The 23,329-nt window shown below is 37.4% G+C and overlaps 1 protein-coding gene across 2 annotated transcripts in view; it reads left to right on the plus strand.

The window, feature by feature from the left end:
* Window positions 1-23,329, plus strand: part of POU6F2 (POU class 6 homeobox 2) — a 393,997-nt gene that overhangs the window by 347,748 nt on the left and 22,920 nt on the right. The window lies entirely within an intron of this gene.

The raw sequence follows: 23,329 nt of genomic DNA on the forward strand, positions 1-23,329 counted from the left end.
TATTTCTCTTTTGCATCTTCTACCAGGGAAATCATTGATGTTCTGAATTGGTATCTAGCAGAATCTGCAGGCAGGGTTGTGTGTGTAATAAATTAAGATTTATTCCAGAGATACTTCTGATCGGGAAGCATAAGTAGACAGGAATAGGATTTCAACTGTTTGGGATATGATAATATTCCCCTGAAAAAACTGGGTCACAGTCTGGGATGTTTCTAGATTCAGTTTTGCACTTGGAAGCGTAAATGGCAGCTGTAACCAGAAGTTTCTTTGCCCAGCATAAATTAATGCAACATGCTCTATGTGGAGCTTCCTTTGAAAAGTTTTTGGAAATGGCAGTTTTTCCAGAATCCAGCACAAAAGTATTGATGGGTGGTAGTACGGCAAGTCCATATTACGCTATTCCTGCAAGGGTTCCACTGAATGCTTGCCAGCTTCTTTCCAGGCATAAGTCAAAGTGTTAGTGTTGATCCTTAAAGATCAGAAGTCTTAGGTTTCAAATAATTGGCATCTGCCTTTATCTTCTCTATGTCCCTATGTATGGCAGAGATCAAGTCAAAAGAGCCTTCCTAGTACCCACACCTAAATTCAAAAACTCCCCACCACAGGAAGCCATATTGGCACTCGCCTTAGTAGTTGTTCACTCCACAGCAGTAATTTTTTTTTTCCTGAAGATGCTGTTTGCTTACTTTGCTCTGATTAGGTAAGTTGTATTAGATAAATATTGTAATTGTAAGTCAGTTGTAAATTTGTAGTAAATTTGTAGTTGTTTTAATTGTTGTTAGCTGTCCTGAATGGGAGTGAGTTAGGTTCTAAATTTTTCAAGTAAAATAAATACTTCTATACACATATAGTCATAATGGGCTTTTTGTTTGTGTGTTTTGCTATGGCTTATTTTACATAGGATTGCAGATGTTCACAATGGAACTGGATTTAGCATGATTACTTCCAAGGAAGCTTATGGAGCATTTGCTTGTGAAAGATGATTTGTTCTCACTGAATTCCTTTTGCTATTTTGTATTCGTATATATAAAAAGCCTTGGTTGCTATCTTACATACTCACAGAATTAAGAATTAAGAAAATGATGATGGTGCCAAATATTAATGCAAATGATATAATAATATTGCAGATAGCAGTTAATATGCATTTTTGATATAGAGGATATATAAACAGATACAAATGTATCGTTGGTATGCTTGGATGCTATGGAGCTGAAAACGTACTACTCCTTCTCATCACATGTAGATTACCATCTTACAAGAAACACATTTAGGTAGCTCAAATAATTTGAGTGAAGTTACTCCTTTCTGTGATAACCTCAGCTGATGAATATTGCCAGGCTGGATCATAGAGAAACAAGAGCCAGATTTCCGTGTGTTTGGTGAATCTCAAGATCTTCCCAGTTAACCTCTTAAACTGGGAGGAAAAAGCAACCATATAAGGAAGGCAAGGCTATAGTATTGTTCTTGAAACCAGTGATTATAAATGGGTGTTCCCTCAATTCATGGCATACAATTGAAAAAACACAAAACTACAAATTCCTCTGTTCCACCTGATTCCATTGTTACCATTCTACCTCCCTTAGAAAAAACTGGCATTTATTTTCTTCTGCCTCATGCTTCTAAAAAAAACTATTAAGAACCACATTGAAGCTAAACATTTATTTGAGGCTTTGCTTTATTTAATCCTGATTAACATAAAGCATGGACAAAGATGCATCTGGTGCTCGTGCCCCTTGTGTAAGTCCCCACAAGGAAAAATGCTGACCTTGTTATATTTGCTGGGTGGGTACAGAATTGTTCCATCACTACCCCGAGGGTTGAACGATGGAGCTTGTCAAAGAGAGGCCTTATCTAATGAATCATCTTATCGCAGGTGCACACCACACATATTAAAGGAGGATTTCATGACCAGTGTGCCCTCTACAATAACCTTTCAGTGTCTACTTTAACCCTTGTTCCAATCCCTTTTCATCAAAGGAACATTTTATACAGCTGGCTTTAAATGGAGGCTCTCAAAAGCCTATTAAGATTTCTGTTAGGGAAAGAGTATTGGAATGGAAGAACAGTTGGTTATAATACCTATAACTCATAGTCAGATCAGTTCCATCTAGAAACCTTGCTTGTTTATATCTATGCGTTAGAAACAATGCAAAACTCAACTCTCACAGGAGTCACCGGGAACACAGGATGTAAATTTAAAGGCTCTGCGACAGAAAACCATGGCAGTTTGTCAGTTGAAGGGGCTCCCTCCTCCCCTAACCATTTCAGATTCTCTAAGGAAGGCAAATAATTAGAATGTATTGGTAAATTGTTGGGGAAGCACATACAGTCTTGTGTGTGTGTGTGTGTGTGTGTGTGTGTGTGTATGTATGTATATATATATGTATGTGTATGTATGTGTGTATATATATATATATATATATATATATATATATATATATATATATATATATATATATATATATATAAAACAGACTTCACTGTCTATTCTGTATTTATTTTGTCCTCTACATTTGGTAACGCCACAGGTTGCAGGAGTTGGTAGGATCCTTCCTTTGCAAAGCTGCAAAGTCCATATAGATACTGTTTGATAGTCTGGAAATAGCTAATAGGCATACTTAGCAGGGCTGGCAGTGCGTTCAATTCCAAGATAAAGGGTTCCTTGGGAGCTTTATATGGCACAGATGTAGCTCCATCATGCAGCTCCTTGAAGCAAACCTAGTTCTGGAGGGCAGCCCTGTGATTTTTGGAAAAAGTGCAGCTGCTTTCAGGTGTTGTAGCCAGGTGATCCCACGTACACCAAAGCATCTTTTGGGCTTCAGATCCAAAGCTCTGCCCTGCCCTGTTTTGGGTGTTCATTTGTTTTGTAAGGGAGAACTTCGGTTTTTGGTTTTTTAGTCCTGAAAAAAAGAACGTTTTATTGCATGATTAACTGAACTTAATTCAAGCTGCAATCATCCCACACAAGTTACAATAAAGACAAATCCTATGAAACCATAGGCAGTCTTATGAAAAGAGAAAGAACTATATGTCTTTTGGGGGTATAAATTGCACATTATGCTTATATGGGTTTCAGAGGGAAAGGAGCTGACAAAGAAAAGGAGGGGTTTGAGATGAGCTAGTAGATACGGCACACAGTCTATAGACTTCATTTTGTCCCAGCTTAAGAGCTGCCCTGTGTCCTAAAGGTAATACAAATCAGAGCAGCTCACAAAAAACCCCTTCAGTTGGCCTTTTGATTAACTTGCAGCCAACGGAGCTGCTGCGGCTGTAGCCAAACTGACTCTTGCAGTTGTCTGTTCCTGTTTCAGTACAGACTCTGAGATGTTAATGCAGTGAGTTGTACATCAAAAATCAACCCTGTCAAATGCAAGTGACCTCAAGCTTAAGGTCACTCCTTGCTACAGAAATCACATGTTGAATATAAAATACTCATAGGGAGTGGCTAGTCATCTCTGTAATGCAGCTGCAATTACTCAAAGTAATCAGGGTAGAGGAAATGGGAAAAATAAGTTGTTGGATTTTTTTTTCCAGTATAATTGGATGAAGGCCACCAATAGGTTACAGCATTATGTGAGAACAGATTATGTCAAATTTCATTAAAATTCATCCATATATCCTGCGCATCTTGGGCTTTATTCTCCTATAAATTGGCATGAAAAAGCACAACAATGCATCCGATGCGTGGATTGGTATTCTGTATATATATCACCAAGTTGGTGGGATGCAGGCTAGAATATGTTGGCTTGCAAAGTAATTTCTAAGAATAGCATCAGCATGCTTGTGGTATACTGCCCCAAATGTTCCAGAACTGATGCTACTGTCCTTACTGTCAGCAGGATGTGCTGCATGTTGCATGGGTATGACTAAGCGTGGTCATTTGGCTGACACTTCATCTATCTTACTAAAAGGACATTATGTGAAGGTCTTTATTGTCCAAAGCTATGATTGGCAGGAAAGGTCAACAGCTATGAGCCCATCCAGTGACGATCAGGGCATATGGAAAATTGTGACTTGTAGTGTGGAAGGGCAACATGTTTGAAACTATCTGAATACACAAACATGCACAAATACTTGATACCTTAGTATCAGCCCAAATCAATATGTATATATATTGAGGGGGAGGAGAAGTTTCTTTATGGTTACATCTCCACCCAGCTACAGCAACATTATCTTCTTTATCTTCTAAATATCTGACAATCTCCATAGCTAATTTACAGATCCTTAAAGCTGATTTTGATTGTCCCTATTTATGTTTATAAACATTACAGTTAATGTAGGCTTGTTTACTGCTTAGGAATTTGGGGGGGGGAATCAAGTACTGGGTTACTCTTAGAAGGATAGTAGATATTAGTAACTTTATACTTCTGTTCTTATACCTTACTGATATAACAAGGTATTTAGGTGGCAATTATGGGATTTGGTTTGTGTTTTACAAAGAAGTTGTCTTCCAGGCATCAGTTAACAGGTAGGATTGTAATAATCTGTCAATTTGCATCATTCTGTCTGCTTTTAGAAAATCAGGGAGGCCCCTTCTCTTTAGCCAGGCTATTAAAGATTAATGGGTTGTGATATCTATTTCAACGTACCTGCTTTTATAGTTATGTTGTTTTCTATTGTAAATTGGCACTATTGTTCAGTGTGTGCAGACAAGCAACATATCAGTTAAGTATTCAATATACATTATTTACTCAGAAGGAAAACATGCTTCCCCCCCATAATTACCCATGAGTGTAATTTTTGCCTATCCTAATATACTCAGACTCACAAGCAGGAGCTTAATAATATCTGGTTTATTAAAGAATAGCATGCAAATACAAAGAAAGCTGAGAATGAGCAAAAGCGCGCCAAATACAAACTAAAAACCCTCGGTGCAAACGTAATCCCTCCCCTCGCCCAACAGTTTCAAATTCCCCACCCCAGGTGCTGGTAACGAGTTCTGCTGATCTCCTGGGAAGAAAACCTTGAACACACTAGATAACCCAAACACATTCCATTCCACTGAATACAGATAACCACCCCAGTAGAAGGAATCCACACAGCCCCTCCCAAACAGAACACGCGTCGGCAACTTGACATGCGAAACGTTACAATGTACAATGCACATTGAAACAGTGAACATGACATGAGAGTGGGAGGACTTACATGATATTCTTCTAGTAGAAGCAGCAATTGAAAACAAAATAATTAGCATGAGGCACAAATGGCTGCAGAGATCCCTCCCAGAATGCCTTTGAAGATTAGCAGAGTCTTGGGGAGACTTGCTGGACTGGAGAATTTAAACCTTATTCTCAGACTGAGCTGGGCTTTCCACACTTTTATGGCCCTCCCTGTCCAGTTATCTCTTCCCTTCATCTCACTGCCATCCAGTTTTGTTCCTTCTCAATCCCTTCTCAATACAGCTTCCCCTCTCCCCATCTCCATGCATCTTCCCTGCTGTTTCTGCTGGCTAGATGGAAAGAGGAAGCATGTGAGGACTTGTGTTTCTGCCTGAGGTTATGGTTTCTGTGTGGCAGAGAGAACATTGGTATGTGCAGATGGGAATTGGTTAATTTGGTAAGGGGACTACTGTAATTTATAAGCAATTAATCTTAATTCATTATTAATTCAATAAATATGAACGCAGCTTCTGGCAGGAGTACCTACACACACATATATGCACATGAAGAAGTCTATCACATGCCAATACTTATAGGGTAGAGCAGGATAGCTAGGATTGATTTCAGTGGATTGATTTCAGTGGGCAAGATCAACGGTTTATAGGAGTTCTTCTTACCTTCACCTTCCATTCAGGGTTCTCTTTCTTTGGTATAAATGCACAGAATGAAGCAGCAGGGTTATATGCTGGTCAGGCTTCCACTTACTACATTCCTGACCTGCCACCTACCTGTTCTGTTGCGTCTAAAGTGATTAGTTCTCTGTATTCCTCTGTGCTATTATGATCATGTCAATCTGAGAACCTGAAGCAGTACATTTAGACCCCCGGCATTGCTATTACTTGTCTGCGGAGGGGTATATGGAAGGGGGATCAAGAGGGATGATGGGAGAGAATTAGAAAGTCCTCCTCCTCCAGCTTTGTTCAATAACCCCTACAGTAAGAGCTTACACAGAACTTACTTCTGTCTCTCTTATTGAAGAAAACTTAATACAGAGTGATAGCATTTCAAAAATATATGTGTTTCACAATCTTTCCTTGTTTACTAGAAGAAATGTAGCTATATTCTCTGGGGAGTGCCTCAGTACAGAGGACTCCAGAATATATCCTAATCTTTTAGCCACTGTGAGATTCACAGTTTGCCACCTAACTCTTTACTGAAGTGAGAAGCAAAAGTTGAATTAGTGCCTAATAGTTGATATTTGTTTTCAGTGAACAGTTCAGCTCTGAAACTTTCTGGGAAAAGATCTGTTAACCACTCTACATTAATTCTTATCAGAATAGCATAAACAAGTAAGCAGGCACCAAAAAGCTGGGATTGCCTTAAAAGACAATGGCGCAGAGAGCAGAATTAAAAGTGAATTAAAATGTCAACTGCAGACGCAATCTGTCCATTGACTTTTGCCAGTCCATATTGACACTGCATTTTTTTCAAAGTGAAGAATAAAATAAACTTATATTCAGATAAGAAAAAGGATGGCTAAGACAATCTGCAAAAAAGCCTTCATATTATCCATAAAACTAAGTAAATAAATGCTATACATTCCAGAATAATTAGTATGTAAGGATCCAAAGTCTACAGTATGTGAGTAAGCAATCTGCATGAGCAATACTTTCCTCTGCACATTTATGAGTAAGTTTTGCATAAATACTGCATCAATTAACTATAAAAATGCCTTGGTTAATTTTTTTGGACAAGGGAGAGTTCCAAAAGATTTGTTGGTCATTCTGAACAACAGCAGGATTACCCTTATCACAGATGAGCTTTGTCTATAAATGGGGAGATGGCCTCAGCATGCCATAAATCATTGAATTTTGCTAAAATAATGATCTAAAACTTCTCAGAGGAAAAATAAGAGATCACCAGTCACTCTGAGAGAGAACATTAGGACTGAATTATATAACTAAATGTTTGGATGAGATTTGACAGGACAAAGGCAAAATGGAAATCAGAAACACTTCTGTGTTTGAATAAATAGAATGACACATTTTCCTTCTGTATGTGTGAATAATCACAAAATTGTTATCATTTTGGGAAGAGTGACATATATAGTCCTCATCCAAATTGGAGAGTGCTTCAGGAAGATGCATGAAAATAAGTCTATAATGAAAATTCCTCAGCACTAACCATTTTCTTAAATTATATAGCCCAATTCTTTCCTTTCTTACACCTGAATAATCAAATTGATTTCATGTGTTTGAACCGAAGGCTGCAGGCAAGGTTCTGAAACTTGCCCATTTTAATAAGCAAGAGTTTTAAAAGAATAGCAACATTTATCATCTCACTTCACTAGCTTCAGAATAGACATATTTGGAGAAATATTACAATTGAAAGAGGGAGGGACGGTTCTGTTCTTGGAATCTTGTCCCAGAATTAAATTGTAAAGTGGAATACAGCTCAAGAGACAAAGATCTTCATCAGTAGAGAACATATGCTTGCTTCATTGACAGGGAAAGTTGCACTTGGAGAGGAGACAGCCTCAGGTATGGCCCCTACTAATTGACAAACATTAACAGCCTTCAGAGAGGTTTAATCCCCAAGTAATTCACAGACTAAACAGACAGTGTGCTGTGAGTGATCCTGTTTGATAATGGGCATCCTTGGGTTCTCATTATTCTGATGAGAGGGCATCCATTGGCTCCTGATGGTAAATGGTGCTAATAAAGCTTGAGGTTTCTCTTTTCTAACAAGCCATCTCCACAGGGAGAGTGATTACAATAGAGATAGATTTGATGGGATGCATTCGCTTTTGTAGGGCTTCAGCTGCTGACGTTCAGCGACATAATCAGGTCACCAAGCCAGTCACAACCATCAGCAAAAGCCATAGTTCTCTCCCTGTTTATTAAAGTGTATTGTTCTGTCCTGGGTCTTCCTAATCCTGCCCAAGGTTTTTCATATCTTTTATACATATGATATGCAGATACCTCTTCCATCCTGTCACTTTTTTTTTAAAGCACCAACTTCCAATTAGCTAAACCAAATCCTTCATCAGCCAAAAGATTCTTATATTTTAAGGGAAAGAAAATCAAGCAGCCCATTTCAAATCCAGTGAAAAGATCACAATTAAATATGAAAGGGAAATTCCATGGTGCAGTGTGATATGTCAGGGACACTAAAACAATGGGAAAGAATTGCAAAATAGGGCATGGCTCTCTTTACGGATAAATTTGTAAAGGCATATTCTCATTGAAAAGACCCTGAGTGACTGCTTTTTAATGTGTCGTTGCTATTTCCTCAAAACCACTTTTAATACTGTATTACCAATTCTTGTAATATTATAAATATTGTCAGGAAATATGGAGAATGTAACTTCAGTGAACAATCAGTGAGACTGAGTGAAAGCTTCAAAATAATAGTTTCAGGCTATTTGGCAGAAAAGATAAAACTTGTGCATTATGTGTGAGATATAGATAGATAGATAGATAGATAGATAGATAGATAGATAGATAGATAGATAGATAGATAGATAGATAGATAGATCAGACTTTTATATTTCTAAAATTTGTTTCATTAGACCAGATGGATGGATAAAAAGACATGACAGCAGGACAAAAATATGTATACACTCTGTGCCACAATAAATGATGCACCCTTTCAAACCACTTTCACATTTCTTAAATTCTGTGGTCAGCTTAATACACCTAACCCAAATATATTGATAGTATTTGCTCTTAAATCATTTTCATTGGAATTGAAAGAAGGCTTTTCTTAATAATTTGCATTTTGAAGTTTAAAAAAAGAAAATTGCATAATCAGTGGGATGTATGCCAAGGCAATCAAAAACATCTCAAGTTATTTGCTCAACTACCAATGAAATAAATTAATTGGCTTCACACATAATGCTACACCATAATATGGTTTCTTGGTTTTGGCTTACCCTAATTTGCAGACAGTATGATCAGTTTTAAAATGCTAAATCACACTTTGAAATCATGGCTTGGCACTGGCTTAATGATTGTAACCATAGCTTAGCATAATTGATGAAACAGAGATTCATAATTCATTTGTGGTGACCTTAAGGAATGGCAATGAGGTGGGGAAATCATAGAAGAAAACATTTTCTCAGATAGATAAATGTGATGAGAAGATACAATCAGAGCTCAACTGGTTATCATTATGATGACTATCATTAAGGATAAAGACATCTTATTATCAGCTTCTTCTTGGATAGAGTTGGCCTGGTATTTTGTGAAGGCAATGTTTTCTGTTTAAATAACTTTTAATACATTTTAATCAGGACTCTTCAGTTTTGGTGTTTGCAAATTATTTCCTGATGAAAATTATGTTACAGTAAATTACATAAGTGGATATCCATAATGGCCCTATGGTCACAATAAGTCACAATAAGTCCTTCAGTGTCCCATTCATTTTGTCCCATTGACAGAATGAATGGTTGTTTTGGATGTAATTTGTTAGATTAAAATATTGCAATTTTAGGTATATTTTTTGTTTGGGGGATTGGGCACCACCACAGAATACATAGATGTTTTTTGTTTAAGATTCTTTACGGCTAAAATGCTAAAAACAAAATACAGTGAGTTCCTCTTCAGACCACAGAAACTGCTCTGGATAAATGGGTAGTAATTGTTTGAAGCTTTCAGTTGTAGTGAAAAGTGGAGTAATTGGACTTGGCTTTAGTAATTGATGACCTGGTTACATGCACAATAACTTATTGCAATGCACTCCTACATGCAGCTAGCCTTAAAGACAGTTAAGAAACTTCCATTGTTTCACAAGCTTGCTGCCACCATTTCTTGGGAACCAACAAAACATCATATTGCTCTGACTTCCTTCCTATCTCCCAATTATTTATCCATTCATTTGCAAACTACATGCAGACTAAGACTTTGCTATTTAAAGCCTTGCATAGCTTGGGCACGTTGTATCCTGCTTCCCCCCATATAAGCTTTTCTAAGCACCGTGGCTCATTTCTAAAGCCTTCTCTGGGATCAGATGGGTACAACACAAGGGATCCTGTTTGTGGTGGCCCCCAGAATTTGGAATACTTCCTGAGAGCTTTGCATGACTCCATTGCTCCATTTACCTTTACTCAGTCATCAATAAAGCTTTATTTATTCCAGGCTTTTACTGAATGTCAATAAAGAAGACAATGTTAAAGATTTATTTTATACATACATACCCATGAGACTATTCCCTTTCACTCTGGGCAACATTATGCAAATCATAAAAAAAGAGTAAGCGGTAGTAGATACTGACCTCTGCTAACCATCATAGCTTTGGTCAAGTGAAGCTTTCACATCATACTTTTAGCCTTACTCATTAGTACCCTTTGCCATACCCACATCATATGCAGCACTGCTTGTTAATGGTAAGGACACAATACTAGTTGTTGTGACATATTTTAGCTATTATGCCATAAGCAAATTTTACCTCAAGCATAATGACATAGCTCATGCTAGTCTATGAAGCTAGGTTCTCTAATTTAGAGACTACCTTGCAAGCCAATGCACTGTTGCCCATATCAAACTGACCATGGGCAAACATGAGGTGGCAAAGGGGAGGGAAATTATGCACATACGCAATGGTATAATCATGTAATGCTGAAACTTATGTATTTGTATTAGACACCCTACCACATGTACAAAATGACATCTTCACACACGTATTATTTTGGCATCATTATAGTTGCAGCAGCCAGCCAAAAGGCACTACAGATTAGCAGGTTACATTTATTTTATTTGTATTTTTGTTAGCACTATTTAACAGGCATATTTATTATGTGCTCCTATTAGTCGCTACAGGAATGAACAAAAGCACAAATGAAACGCGGTAGATTTTCAAACTGTAGCACAGCTTCTCTTTTCTCATGTAAGTAGGAATAACCTACTTTATTTTCCAATATCTTCTGGATCACATATTATGACTCAGAAAAGTGTGCTACATAGCCCTGAGGAGTTTAACCATGTCCAAGTTCTTGCTACCCTTCAGGGAATCTTGCAGTCAATATATTTGCCTGAGGCTAAGTTGCCTCACAGAGAAGCCTCTAAGGCAACCCAGTCCCACTACACCCTCACTGCCTTAGGCTCTCTGTGTTCTGGCTTCTTATTTCACTTCATGCTTTTCACCATGGCTACCACCACTTTGGTTCTAGCAGATGTAAACAACGATAGAAGAATTAGATTTCCTGTAGGTATGTTAAGGACTTTGGGGCTTTAAAATATCCATAGATCAAAGGTGTACTGATTACAAAATAAATTCTCAGACAGGGTCTCCCATCCTGGGACTCTTCAGATGTGTGAATTTCAACTTCCATTCACAGGTGTTTGGTACAACCCACAATGCGGTGAAAATGATAAAAGATGCATTGTGAATTGTGACACAAATCCCAATCTTTTATTCTTGCAGCACATCATAATGTTGAGGCACACATTTTGTCATTTGCTCCCTCCACTCAAACAGCTATGTTTCCATTAATTCCCCAGACAGCATGGCCCATATTTGAAGGGCATCATGTTGGAAAAGCTATTCCCAAGATACTGAGCTCATAAAAGCAAATACCACATTCACAAAGCTAAATGGGGAAGCCCCATAGTACACCAACATGCACATTCAGCTAGCTTGATTACATATTCACTCACAGTTCAAGTTCTCTTGCCTTCTGATGGTTGACTAAGAGCCTGAGTAAGATATTTGATTCATCTTTTAATCTTAATAATAAAAACAATACCAATATAAATAATGCTGCAGTCCTGTATACACATCTCTAGCAATAAGGCCCATTACATCAATGGAACTTCATTCTAATTAGGTATATATTAGACTGCATTAAAACATTTTTTTTTTTACATTAGACATTATTATTGAGTTGTAACATTACAGTATGAGTTAAAGCACATTTATTGTAGTAGACCTTTATTACCTACCTTCAATGTCTAGCACTTTTTAAAGACAGATGCACATAAACATGCAGACATGAATATTTATGAATTCACTCTTCTGTCTCTAAAAGTCTTATATTTAAGGCATCATTACTTGATACATTATGCTCTTGTGATTGTTCAGATGGATTAGGGGGTTAGACAACAGTTGAATGAATTCTGAAAAATCCTTCAGGTTGGCCTTCTCATTGAAAAATGAGGTTACTTCAAGGAAGACCAGCAGAAGGTCACTTCTTTCTGGTTATGTTTTGAACCAAGCTCAAGATCTACCATATCTCTCCTCTCTCTCTCTCTCTCTCTTGCTTCTTACTATGTGGGCTAACATGATTATGCAAATAATCATTGTATAAGACCACTAGGACTATGTTAGAGTGCCTGGAATGTTCTAGTGCAACAGGCCCACACACTCAGTAGAGGCTTTCAAATACTATTGTCACCCATATTGAATGCCACTACGCTAAAGAGCCTATACATGAGGATGTACTATTTGAGTCAATTCTCAGAAAGACAGAATGGGAAGCATGGTTTGTAATGTCTGCATTCTAGAGAGGTGGACTAGATAATGACTGCTTTCTAGCCTCAGGGAAAATGGAGGAATCATCTATAAGCTAAGGAGGATGTTTTGATCTGTGGGGAGTTTCACTAAGTAGAGAGGATGAGGAATGTATATTCTATATCAGCTTCTTTTCAGAAAATGTGAGATTGTAATAGGTGTAGTTATGAAAACCTTCAACAATGCCTACTCTCTTTAGGTCAAATTCCTAAATTCAATCTCATTCTGGCTCCCATTCTTGACATTACATTATTCAAAATCCAAGGTTAAACAAAATCTTACAATAAAAACACTTGAATATACAGCCATCTTTACATGAGCACCTTGGCCTTGGTGCAGATGGTTTCTACTTTCATTGGTAGTTGCCATGCACATACACTCACAAGCTTTTTGTTGAAGAGGAAAGAGTAAAGAATAAACACACGCCAGCTTGCTACATGTGACCCACAACTCAAAGTTAATTGTCTCTTAGAAAAGTATCACGAAACGTAAATAAGCTGCTGCTTCTATACCCGAAACCTGAAGGATAAAATAAAATAAAGGCAAACATGATGACTTCACAGATGTAAGAATGAAATCTCTGTTACATGAAAGTGGGATGGTTGGGAGAAAATATCTATATTATAGATGGCATTGATGGCATCAGTGACAACCTGAGCTTCAGGAAATTAGAGCATAGACATTTTTATAGAAGGGTAGGCTTTCTGCCCAAAGAGACCCAAAATGTGGAAGACTTTTAAAGATTTTAATAAACTGACCTCCTTAACTATATGAGAACACACAGTATTGTTGCCTTATGCTGTAATGTACTATAATTGTTTCATACTACATATGGTTGTGTTGAAAATTTGTACGTAGCATTCAGGCTAAATTAACAATATCACATGGAAATTTATGGGACTTAAATTAGTTACCATGACTAGCTGGAGTCACACAACAAACTTAAGTCTAAAACTGGGTTAACCAAAATGTTACATACAAGGCTGTACCCAACAAATAAACCATATGATTTAACATGGCAGTCTGACTCATACAACAGACGAAGATGATGGCTTTCCCACAGCACACTAATTACAAGCTGCACAAGCCCATTTTAGCCTTGTCCAGCATACCACTTGAACCTAGCTAATATTTCATCAATGTCAATTATATTTTTCATGATTTTATGTGAATACTTCTGCATAATAAACTACATAATTATGAAACACAATAATAAAATGTATCATCAGAGCCAGATAACAATAATATATCAAGCAATATAAATTAAATTTATTACAATAAATCTGATTTTTTTTTTTTTGCGTATATGGTGCATCTCTTACTACCCCTTAAAGCAGTGAGAGACACAATCATTACATGGAAATCAACATACAAAACAAATAAATATTCATTCTTGCAAATATGAAGAAAGCTAGTGTGATTCAGTAGTTAAGTCCTGGACGATGAAGAGGAAGACCCACATTGAAATTTGTCCCAGTCATGAAAACTCACTGGATTATTTTGAGCCAGTCAGTCTTTCACCCAAACTTACCTGCCTCATGAATGGACATCCCCATGTAAGAAGCGCTGATCAGCTGGCAAGATTTAAGACTAACAATCAAGAATCTCCCCCTTTATCAGGTCTACAGACCAGTTACTGTGGTTCCCATTCCATTCATTTTGCATGAAAGAAAATATATATTGAGCATTATCAGTCGATGAATGCATGTTCACTATAAATGAGAATGCATATAGCATATTAGGAAGGGCATCAGGGGCTTAGTATTTGTTCTTCCACTTCAAAGTAATGCTTCTAAGGTTTCAGTATTTAGTTGTTTTTAATTTATTCTGAATCCATATCCAGTTGTAAACTCTCACAAGTTTAACCCTTTGTACAACATTCTTAATATCCGAATAAAGGATCTGACCAGTTTTGAAGTAACAGAGGCTGGGGAAAAAAATAACCACTTTTCCTTTGAAAAGTTGGAACATGTTTTCAGATATGTGGTTGCATGGTTTAAAAATACTTGAAAATCCCTCTTCGTTGTTGAATCATCTGATAAAAAGAGTCCTTCTGGTTTTGCATTTGTAAAGTATCCATAGAATAGAGTCACTTAGCTATGAGATGGGCAGCCATATAAATATGATGAATGAATGAATGAATGAATGAATGAATGAATGAATGAATGAATGAATGAATAGAATGCATCTTCATTTCATTGGATCAATTTATCTTGCAGAAGTTTCATGTTGAAATATATTTCAGTAGCAATTCTATCACATAAATACTCTGCTTAAAAATAAGCAGGATGTTGTTGAAAAAAAGGGGCATACTTGTCCTCCATATTTATTTTCGTATAATTTTAGAAGTTCCTTGATCTATTGTAGACAACAGCTTATTCTGACAAAGAAAAATTTATGGCTATCCAATTCTGCAATAGTTTAGTAATGGCTGGCCCTAGAGAACATCTTCCTGCAGGAAATAAAGCCAGACTGCTCACTTGAGGGAATGATATTAAAGGCAAAACTGAAATACTTTGGCCACATCATGAGAAGACAGGACACCCTGGAGAAGATGCTGATGCTAGGGAGAGTGGAGGGCAAAAGGAAGAGGGGCCAACCAAGGGCAAGATGGATAGATGATGTTCTAGAGGTGACGGAATCATCCCTGGGGGAGCTGGGGGTGTTGACGACCAACAGGAAGCTCTGGCATGGGCTGGTCCATGAAGTCACGAAGAGTCAGAAGCAACTAAACGAATAAACAACAAAAGAGAACATCTAGAGGTGACATGGTATAGAATTCTCTCCTTTCCACATACAGAAAATCAAATCATTCCTTTATATTTTTTCTTCTCCATACAAGTAACATATTTTCAAAAGTTTTCAGTGTTGACTGAGAACTTACCTGTAATACATTTGACAGCATTATGCACAAAATGTGCATGACAAGTTCCTTGAACAATGCAGTGAAAAATAGGGTGATGGAAGACTGCAGAACGGAGCATAAAAAGTCAAGAGGGTGGCCGTGATTTGGCAGTAAAGGCTTCCATCTTGACTTTTTTGATTCCCTCCCCCTGCTGCAGATGCTCCTGCAGGAAGAGGAAATAGGAGTTTGGCAGGGAGTTCAGTGAAGAAGAGGGAAGAAGAAGAAGAAGAAGAAGAGAGAAGAAGAAGAAGGAGAAGAGGAGGAGGAGGAGGAGGAGGAGGAGGAGGAAGAAGAAGAAGAAGAAGAAGAAGAAGAAGAGGAGGAGGAGGAGGAGGAGGAGGAGGAGGAGGAGGAGGAGGAGGAGGAGGAGGAGGAGGAGAATCAAGGAAGGGGAGAAACTGCTGACTGATTACTGCTGGTTCTTGAGTGCTACTGATTGATCCCTTACTATTTCTGACTGTTACCTCAGCCATTGTGTATTATTAGAGTACTGCTTGCTGTTGAACTATTTGTGGCAGCTTCAGGGGATATGTAAATAAACCAGCTTCTCAGAAAGTGAGCTCAACCTGTGAACAAACAGAAGTTGGAGGGGGAGAGAGGTATTTTGTTGTTGTTCGTTTGCTTGTTGAGAGGGGGAATTGCTTTTATAACCTGTAGGGGATATGCCATGTTTGTTTTCTTTTCTGAAGATGTCATGAACTATACACACTAGAAGTTCAGACTGATTGCCCTCCTGAAAGTGTAGGTAGAGGGCTAGAATCAAAACTGCTTACCTCCCAGCTTGTTAGGAAAAATGGGTTTGTTTGTTTTTTCAGTTGGACTCAAGAAGCTCTTGAAGATGGTCAATAGAACTAAGCAGGCTCAAGAAGCAGGGGAGAAGAAATGGCGGAATGTGACACTAAGGGCCAAGCTTCTCAAGAAGACCTCTTACAATCTAGAGCTCGAGAATAGATTCTAGGGCCTCACCATTGATAAAGTTTATGACCCCTGGGTGAAGAGCAGCTATTCAAAAGCTTGTGGACTAAGGAAAAGGGTTCTCCAAGCTCTGCAAAAGCAAGGAATCCTGCTCTGCACTGAAGAGGAAGAAGCAATAGGCAGTGGTCATTGGAAGCTCCCTACTGAGAAAGACTGAAGCAGTAATCTGTCAACCTGCCTGCCTGCCTATCATGAGAATGTGCTGCCTTCCTGGGGCACATATTCAGCAGCAGCTTGGTGATTAGTAATGGGTCCTTTCTGGATGATTCCCCCAGTTCCCTTCCAACTCTTACATTTGATGGATCCCAGTGTTGCTGTTTGCATTGTCTATGCTGAAACTGATACCAAATTCAGCCATTCCTAAATTCTCCAGTGAGCTTATGTAATGCCTTACATCTTTCAGCTATTTTGACAAATTTTCTTCTAATTATATACTAAACCTTTCTCAAAATACTGGACCACAACTGGGAAAAAAAATCTATTTCACTTCCTCAGTTTGAAGTATCCATTTCTATGACAAATAGTCCAGGCTTCCTTACAGCATGATTAGCTATACATTCACATTTTTTAGCTTTCAGATAAAGACTTTCAGTTTTCCCCTACTCCAGAAAGCTTTTGTCCAATGTTTCGGTCAATAAATATTACGGTATGGAAAACATTAAAAAAAGTTATTTCCCAAAGTGCTTTAGTGTGAGGGTAAAAAAAGCATTTCTCCTTGAAGCATTAAAGCAGTGTGTCTTTTGGAAGCCTCATACAGCTGCTTTGAAAGCTGTCTCCAGTTGTCTCCAGTTGCTGGGACTGCTGGCAAAGCCACCGAGTTGTACATGAAGACAAATGCAGACAGCTTCTGAAGCAGCCACATCAGCTTTGCATGACTGTTTGATTACTTTGAAGAGAGTTGTTTCATTTGCAAAATACTTCTTTCTAGTGCTTTGAATAACCCTAATAACTACCTCCTGGGTCCATCTATCATGTGCTTTACTGTGTGCTATAGAAAAGCTAACTTTGAAAAAGAATAAAAGTCCAGGTACTATGCTTGATCACTTAACCAAGATCAGAGGTAAGTAACAAAGGCAAGTCAGTATGGAAACTTCCATACTAACTGGCATTCCTGTGGCCATGCTGAATCTGTGCTTGTCTTTGCTACCATAGTGCAGTCTGCTATATGGCCTACGGAGCTGAAGACTGCTTTGTACAGATTGATTGAGTGAAACCACCCTCTTCCTTCCTTCTGGATACTGTGTCGTACAGTAATTGTCAAGGCCAAAGCAGAGACAAAATGTGTTCCTTACTCATTTGAAAAGGAACACCACATTTTTATCCTTGAAAGAAGAAAGAGATGGCAATCCTATTCCAGATATTTAGAATTTCCTTTTTACTCATTGGTATAATAGATGGTAGTCCGCCAAGAACAAGGGAATTCCTAGAAGAATCTAAGTTAGTCTTCATGATGAAGTCAATATGATCACAGAATCTAACTGTGAAATCATCTTGCAATAAGAAGGAACTCAGGAGTATCCAGCAGAAGGACAACCAGACAAGTGATAGCTTGATTGACCCATAAAAATATAAGCTAAACGACCTTTGATTTGTAATTGTTGCTAGTACTATTAGGCACCTGTGAGTATCATAATAATCAATTAATATTAATTTTAATATTATATAGTTTCTCTGAAGAATACTCAGCAAACCAAATGTTGGTAATTCAGGGTCATTTTAAATTTAACCCCAAAGGCTAAGAATTGTCCAAATACTTCTGTAATATATATGTAATTCCAAGCAAACTTTCTTTCATAAAATAAAAGTATAAATAATATACTTTTAATAATTATACTTTTAATAATTAGAATTAGTAGTATAATAAAAGTATAATTAATAATAATTAGAACTATTAAAATAATTTTAATTTTGTCAGCTGTTTTGATAATTCCATTGTAATAGTTCCTAATACTCCAATAATTACAGGAAAATATTTGCTGTGTTGTTGCATAATCTCTGTACTTCACTTGTTAAATCCAAATATTTTACAATCTTTTCCAATCCCTTTAAACTACTCCAATGTTATTGGTCTTTCTACATTTATAAGTAATCTTTGCTATTCTTCAGCTACAATGATCTAATTGTTACAGTAATTGTGTTCTAGAGGTCAGTCCATTTGAATGTGGAAATCCCATAACATCATTACATGGCCATTCTCTTTGGGGTATTAAATCCATATTTTTTTGCATAAATTCAAATATATCATTTTTGCCAAGACATAAGATAGTGTCTTGTTTTATCTGTCTGGGCAATTTTACTACAGCAGCTGATTATGTAGTCAACAGACTTTTCTTTTTTTTTTTCTCATAATTTGCACTTGCTGTTTTTCCAGTTTTTTAAATTTTCATTTTTATGGCATTTGTTGCTACTGTTAGTTTTTATGCTACAATTATTAAGCCATCTGTTTTCTTCTTGATGGACACAATCTGAAGTCACTGCCAAGTCTGCTTACTGATCATTTTGCCTTCAATTACTTTCAGGTATTGACCATGTAGAGGTTTATATTTCCAATTTTTCAGAGAGAGAGAGAGAGAGAGAGAGAGAGAGAGAGATAAAAGATTTTTGACATGATTGTTTTAATTTTTTTTTGTTTACTTGTTCTAAGGTTTTATATGTGAACCACTGGAATATGTTCTGGATTACAGAAGTATAGAAATATGCAGTTAGGGAAAGTAAAAAGGAAGAAAAGCCCAAATAATATTGGGGTTACCAGATCTGGTTTGCAAAGTGGTTGGACGACCACTAGATAGTATATCTAGATTTAGTTAAGTAATCTCTCTCCTTCACTCTGCAGCCTTGGACATCTCATTACACATGGGGCAAGAGCATGGTCCAAAATATTCCTGATTTAAATCCTAGTTGATCCTGTTAATGCTTTTTGTATTATGTTTACATGTTGTTAATTTGGAAGAGCATGTAAAAGAGAAAATGAATGCATGATGCAGCCTGCATTGCTTTTGTTTTCTTTAGAATTGATTTCATATAAATACAATTCATGCCTTACATTTTCCAATAGTGTTTGTCAATTGCTATTCATGTGGTCACTCAGCAGTACAAAATCCAGATTGTATCTCAGTTTTCTAACTGTACTACTGTAAATTTGACACCACTACCCCAATTTTGAAAGCAAGATCTGTTGGTCATGGTAGAAGTAATTACCCAATTAAGGCTTTCCTGAATGCCTTTTTATTAATAGTTGTCACATTATTATATTACTGAGAAGTGGTTCTTCATTTAACTGAAATTCTGATGAAGTTTAAGTACAGTAGTTTTATATAGTCTATATAGTTGAGTTATGAACAGTCATAGTCATAATTATGCATCAATGATATTTGTTCCTGGCATCTAGTGCCAGTAATGTAAGGACTCAGCTCAGGAGTGGATGGAGATTAGCAAATTTAAATGTATCTGGATTTTATTTATTTATTTATTTATTTTCTATAGCTATAATTGTTATTGTTTTGTGTATTGGCTGATAGAACAAATAAATGTTGTTTGTTTTGTGTATGGGATGATTATTTTATTGTTGCACCTAGAAAAAAATTCATCCTGCATTTCCTTTCATTGGTTACATGATATTTATTGTTAGGATTATATTCTGCTCATTCTTTGAGCAGAAGAGCAGATAATGGTGATGGCTGATTTGGTTTTGTTATGTTAAATATTTTCATTTGGCACAGGCAAAGATTTATACAGAACACATTTTTACCAACTGATTTGCAACAGTATGTGTACAATGCTAATAAGTATGGATTGTGCCACTTTGGATCCAAAGCTGGAAAGGTGCTATGGAAAAGACAGAGCATGCATCCTACATGTAGTGGTGCCTCCTTCAAGAAGCTTCATTTCTTTTCCTGGGCTCACATGATAGCTGAGCCACCTTAGAGGAGTATGTGTGAGTGTAAGAGCACTGATCGGAGTAGCCATCAGTGTGCTGTTGGTTCCTCCTTAACTCAAACATATGTTTTTCTGGGATCATGCAGCTGCCATGCAAGCCCAGGAAATGATGCATCTTCTTAAGGAGATGCCAAGAGATGCACAGCCCACATACCCATGGCCACACAGAAGAAGCCAGGACCTACAGATTTTTAGAGTGTTGTCTTTCCAGATGTCCAAAATTAGCTTCTGTTGTTACTCAGATTAGCTTTACTTTTTCCAACTGACTCCATGAGAAAGCCAATGCGGGCTCAGGTATCTGTCTGTATTTTCTGTACACAGCTACAAAGGCAGCTACAAAAAAACTATTCAAGTTCTCTGCAATCTCCATATCCTCCTGTAATAAAGGGGAAGAAAACGCCACAGGTTCAGATATGAAAGAGTTAATCAACATTAAATTTGACAGCAGTGGCAAAGTCCAGCAAAGCCTAGAAATCTCCAATTCCAAGGAATTAATCAGGTGCAAGGTTTTGCCTCTCTCTCAGGTGAGCTTTTAAAGAGGAAGGGTCTAAAGAACCCTAACTGCCTTTGTTCTTTATTCTCTTTATTTCCATAATGGGAGAAGGGACTCTCCCCCAGCTGGGTTTTGCCAAACAAAGACCAACTGCTCCCATCCTGAAATGAGACTGGTGAATCAAAAGAAAAGAGTCATCTAGAGAAAATGTGGAGCTCCTTAGATAGATCTGAACTATTATTTGTTTCCTTGCTATTATCTCTCGGGGGTGGGGGTGCAAGTGTAATTGCTGCTGACTGGAATTGTGTTTTCATTATTTTTTTCTTGTCCCCACTGTCCTTTTATTTCTAAACTGTTTCCTTAACCATAATAAATAACTTGTATCTTTTTCTGAAATCAGTGTTTTCATTCTGACGGGGAAGTATCTTAACATCTCATGTAGCTCACATGCTAGAGAAAAGAAAGAAGGAATAAAAGCAGGAGGATCCTTTGCTTTCTTTTCTGGAATAAAATATAGGAAGAAAATTTGTCCCCAAATGAAAATAATGGTGGCAGCCCACACCTACGCTACTCTGCTCCCAAACTGTGAGAGTTTGCAACAATAAGGATGTGAAGGGAATGACTTAGGGACTATTCATGAAGGGCAAGCCACCTACCACATCCCTGTTTATACATATTCAAATGGTGTTTCATTATACCTTCTTCAGATCACTTTAACTCCTTGGCCTAGAACAGTCCAATCACTTCCCTGATTGCTTGCTTTATTCTGCTCTGAATAAATTTAAAGATGTTCTTCTTTTTCCCCTGTATGTTTTTTTCCCGTACACTCCTGTTTTTTTTTTTCCATTCCTTACTACCATTTTATGATTTTAATGGAAAGCCATGCTGGGCTGTTCCTGGATTTGGATCATCCTTTCTTTCATCCTAGTTGCGCCTCAATTACTATGATTTTAATTAGCCTCCAGAAACTATGAAGAGGTTTGACATTCTTGTTTTTTCTCTTTTTTACAAGTCCCTTATTTTTTAGAGGTTTTCCTTTTTGTGGGCAAATGTGATGATGCTGGACCCCACTGGCAGTTTTTCATTTGCATGTATGCTAAATGTACTGTAGCGGCATTATGATATTTGTTCCTCCCTGTTTCACAAATGTTACATGTCATAGCAGATTGTGGTCACCATCCAAGACTAAGTCTAGCTTTGCCTTTCCTGTGGTTAGTTCCAAACCCAGCTGTTCTTAGACACAGTCATTTTGGGTATTTGGGTTCTTTGTCATGGCATGAATGTGAATGAACCAAGATTATGTGAATTTGCCCTGTTTTGCAAGAATTTCTTTGGATGACTCAATATTGCCCTTACTTTTTGCTTCCTGTCCTGAACAACTAATGAGCAGTTTAGATAATATACTTAGGACTATATACATACAGTTCTAATTCCTGGTTTGAGTAGAATCATACTCCCCCTCTGCCACAAAAAGCAAAGAAAGAGCCATTTTCCAAGTGATTCTCATTCCAAAAGGGAATGTATCTGCAGAAACTTGTTGCATGTGTATATGGTTCCTAACTAGATTGGGGCACATATGCATTAGGTATATATTAAACCACAGTCCTTCCCTTTTATTTATTTATAGCTCCCTTAAGTTGTAAATTTCTGAAATAGGTTTAGGGAAATACTGTGTCCCTACTTTTAATTCCCCCTTATAAGTGCGCGCACACAGACACACACTGGAAAATTCAGCCAATATCCAAATAAACATCCTTGTTCATGTTTGATGCATCAAATACACTGACATTTCAGCTCTCAAAATAAATGGTTTTGTTTTAGAGGTTGGATGTGTCATATTAGCATCCACCCAGGAGATAGATCAGAGAGTGATCAGGACATCAGGGAGACAATTCAGAGAGAAATGAAAGAGGCAGGCTATCAAGGAAAATGTAAGAAGTTCATACTATGCATAAAACAGCTTGTGTATTATATATATACACACACACACATACACACTGTCATTGCAGATCAACTGGAAAAATATTTAATTTTAACTTTTTAATCATTCTCTTTAGAGCAATGCAAGTCTAGTGGAACCGACAGAAGCTTTGTTTTCTGGGAGGAGTTTGAGCCTTTTGATCCAGCGGTAATGAACAAGATTCTCAGGGTTGTTAATCTGGCCACTTGTGTTTTAGATCCATGCCTCTGGCTGATTAAGCCATGACAGGAGATAACACTGGGTTGGGTTGAGTCTGAGCAGTAGTAAATTCATCCTTGTGTGATGATGTGGTCCTGCCTGCACTGAAGGAGGCAATGGTCCTGTCCTTGTTCAAAAACCATATCTGGATGCAACAGTACTAGACAACTTTCATTTGGTTTCCAACCTCAATTTTTGGGGAAGATTGTTGAGAATGTAGTTCGGCTGCAACT

Source organism: Candoia aspera, chromosome 4 (genome assembly GCF_035149785.1).
Source record: "Candoia aspera isolate rCanAsp1 chromosome 4, rCanAsp1.hap2, whole genome shotgun sequence".
Lineage (NCBI taxonomy): Eukaryota > Metazoa > Chordata > Lepidosauria > Squamata > Boidae > Candoia > Candoia aspera.